Below are 4,329 nucleotides of genomic sequence, written 5' to 3'. Positions count from 1 at the left end.
CCGACAGAGTGTACGTATCTTGAGAGAAAAGTTGAACATAAGAAGCATCAGCTGTGGTGTGCAAGAGAGACGATTGCGCTGGTATGGACATGTAGTGAGAATGGACAAGGATAGCTGTGTGAAAAAGTGCCACACCCTAACAGTTGCGGGAACCCGTGGAAGAGGTAGACCCAGGAAGACCTGGGATGAAGTGGTGAAGCATGACCTTTGAACATTGGGCCTCACCGAGGCAATGACTTGTGACCGTGACCTTTGGAAATATGCTGTGCGTGAGAAGACCCGGCAGGCCAAGTGAGACCAAAATCCAAGGCCTCTGCCAGGGATGTAGCCATCCCACTTATGCGTAACATTCCTTCATTGGACACTAAACTCCGCTTGCGAAGACATGGTGAGGCAAGTGAAATCGACATTGAACTAAATTTGTAGGAACACTAAACTCGGCTTGCGAAGACTTGTTGAGGCAAGTGAAAACGAAATCATGATGGCACCTGTACCAGTGGAGCATTAAGAGCACCGTCCAAGCATGATCGTTGCCAGAGCAGCTGTCTGGCTTCCGTGCCGGTAGCACGTAAATAGCACCAGTGTGATCTTTATCAATGTCGCCTTCCTGGCACTTGTGCCAGTGGCATGTGAAAAGTTATTCGAGCGAGATTGTTGCCAGTGCCGATGGACTGGCTCCTGTGCAGGTGACACGTAAAATACACCATTTCGAGCGTGGCTGTGGATCGTTACCAACGTTGCCTTCCTGGAACTTGTGCCAGTGGCATGTGAAAAGTTATTCGAGCGAGATCGTTGCCAGTGCCAATGGACTGGCTCCTGTGCAGGTGACACGTAATACACCATGTCAAGCGTGGCCTTTGCCAGTAAGACATCCGAGCGAGATCGTTGCCAGTGCTGATGGACTGGCTCCTGTGCAGGTGGTACGTAAAATACACCATTTTGAGCATGGCCGTTGCCAGTACTGCTTGACTGGCCCTCGTGCCAGCGGCATGTAAAAGCACCCACTACACTCTCGGAGTAGTTGGCGTTAGGAAGGGCATCCAGCTGTAGAAACTCTGCCAAATCAGATTGAAGCCTGGTGTCGCCTCCTGGTCCACCAGTCCTCAGTCAAATCGTCCAACCCAGGCTAGCATGGAAAGTGGACGTTAAACGACGATGATGATGATGATATATATAATGAATTTATAATAAAGGAGAATAGAGATTTATAACCAGTTTTATTCAGCAGTTAATTACTTCTTTTCGTTTCTGCACCTACACATGTTTCTGCAGCAATTAACTAATGCACACTGCAAATTTCACATCTTTATGTGCACTTATTGTTAGTTTCCACTTCTTCAGGGTGGAATCAGTTGTATTGTCCTGATAGACTCTAAATTAAATACAAGTCCAGCCAAAATAGATGTGCTGTTGTCATTGTTCCAAAAATAGCCCAGATCAGGAGCTTTTCAACACTTCTGGTTAAAAACAAAATGACTAACTCTCCAAGGAATTTAAGTATTCTCTTGACATAGACCATCCTTAAATGGTGAGTGGTAGTATCAATGCTTTGTATCAGGTTACCTTCAATATGTTTTTTTACTGTTATTATCATCTCTCTCCTTAGTATTGCTACTTCTACTACTTTTATTATTATTATTGATATCATTAGTAATGAGCTATAAGTCTATTATTTAATTTACTAATTTTATAATTAAATTAAATTTGCTTAAATTTTAAGGATCTCTTTAATTTCATTCCCAAAATGTTCTGTATTCCCTAGAATAAGGTTAATTTAATTACCCTCTTGATTTACTATTGTTTACTTAATTTCAATTCTAATTTTAATATTATATATTATGCAATTATTTAAATTTATGAAACATATGTTTAGCTTGATGAATACAACATAATGTGCTCTAATCAATTTGAATTTTCATGTAAGAATTTGGTAAATTTCTTCCACACACTGTTTGCTTCCTCTACTATATGGTTTGGCTCTACTGATTATTTCCCAGGTAATTTTATATTCTTTATTATCATCTTTTAAGGTCAAATTAGTTTACTTAAACTAGTGTAGTTTCTCTTTTTGTGGTCTCTAAATGAGTTATCATGATTGACAATTCTTCTTTTTATATATGTTTTGCAAGCACCGATATAATAATATACCTGACCCTCTGAGTAATCTTGCACCTGTATACTTTTTTTTTTAGTTTTGCAGTTAGAGTCAAGGGGACATAATCTATTTATTGTGCAATCACAATTTTTATCTCTAACTCCAATTTTTATATCTTGTTTTCCTTCCTGATCATTTCTTGTATTCGTTCTGTCCCTTTTATCTTCTAATTTACATTTACTATTTCTTGATTTTTAATTTTAGTATCACTTTCCAATATATTATCTGTGTTATTATTCACAACATCTCCATTATTATTATTATTACTACTACTCATTTCACTGTTTCTGTGCCTAAGGTTAGTATTTTCCTTGCGGATATTTGCTCTTACTATGCTGCTCTTTTTAGCATTTTTGTTTCTATGTTCATATGCCTGGATGGTGTTTACAAAAGATATTTCCCTTGGTTCATTTTCCTTTTTATCTTTATTTATGTTAACTCCTCTTGTTTCATCACTGTTAGGTAATATATTTATGTTCTAGTTAACCCACTTATCATAGAAATAGTTTGATCTTTTTCATATTTTGTGCTGCTATTATTTGTGCTATGTTCTTTGAATTCAAAAAAACCAATTCTTACTGGGTGCAAGTTGAAGATTTTATAATACTTGCTACCTTTAGGAAAATATTTATTTACCACCAAATAAAATAACTTCAGAATATTCTAGGAAAGCAATAGCAAACTTGAAAATCAAGTAATGGATGATAATAACAGTAAAAAACATATTGAAGGTAACCTGATATAAAGTATTGATACTACCACTCACCATTTAAGGATGGTCTATGTCTACAGAACACTAGACTTCCTGGGACAATCATTTTGTTTTTGACCAGCAGAGATGAAAAGGTCATGATCTGGGCTATTTTTGGAACAATGACAACACCACATGTATTTTGGCTGGACTTGTATTTAATTTAGATTCTATCAGAACAATACAGTTGACTCCACCCATCATCATCACCATCTAACGTCTGTATGCTCGCATGGGTTGAACCAAGGCCAGGGGCTGCACCAGGCACCTTTGTCTGTTCTGACATGGTTTCTACATCTAAATACCTTTCGTAATGCTAACCACTCCACAGAGTGTTCTGGGTGCTTTTTATGTGTCACCAGCACCAATGCTTTTAAATTTTAACAAACTGTTTATACAATTCCTAATAATATTTAATTCTAAAAACCTAATAGAATTAACCCTTTAGCATTTACACTGACCCTATCTGGCCCAAATATTCTTCCCAATTTATGTTCAAATCAACCAGATCTGGCCTCTTGTACCTATCCTACAATACTTTTCCTAAAGTAAAGAGTCACATCATTGAAATCATAAAGCTACAAGACCATGCATGAGTAATCAAAATAATGTAAATATATAAAGCATTACATTTGATAGAGTAATCTGAATGCTAAAGGGTTAAACATGGAATGGTTATGAGGGGCCACCCATGTAAAATAGGTGCCAAAGGCATCCACTGGTAAAATAGGGTTAGGGTTGAAAGCCACTGATTTCAATCATATTTTTAAGAATCTGCTGCTTTCACAAAAAGAGAAACTACACTAGTTTAAGTAAACTAATTTGGTCCTTAAAAGATGATAATAAAGAATATAAAATTACCTGGGAAATAATCAGTAGAGCCAAACCATATAGACACTAGCTCCCTCTAGTGACATACTAGTGTAACAAACACAACACACCGTTTGGGATAAAAATGAAATATTGATTGATTATCATGCAAGCAGAAAGCTTTAAGATTTTTGGGGGTGTGGCTAATAATAAATGGATGAATCTGTGACATTCATGCTTTTCTTATGAAACTGGCATTAGGAATGTAAACAAAATCATTTCGATAGAGAATTGAACATATTCCAAAATGCAACAACAAAAAAACAAAAACAAAATAAATAGGCTAACCTATTATTTCAACAGCAAAACTCAAACTATTGATTGTGTGACATATATTCCTTCCCATATTAAACACACCCTATTTAAATCGAGTTGATCACCAATGTCCTGTATAGCAACACCTGTCCTTTTCCACTTTCTTTTTCAAGAATTAAACTACAACACCATGCTTACCTAATGATTTTGAGGGGTTTTTTGTGTGTGTGTGTAAATCTATAAGTTTTACCAACTAAACTCACATCCAGTGCTTCAACACCAAAGAATTTTTTTTTTT

Source organism: Octopus bimaculoides, chromosome 26 (assembly GCF_046866305.1).
Source record: "Octopus bimaculoides isolate indiv1 chromosome 26, ASM4686630v1, whole genome shotgun sequence".
NCBI classification, from domain to species: Eukaryota; Metazoa; Mollusca; class Cephalopoda; order Octopoda; family Octopodidae; genus Octopus; species Octopus bimaculoides.
Note: the sequence above shows the minus strand (reverse complement) of the source record.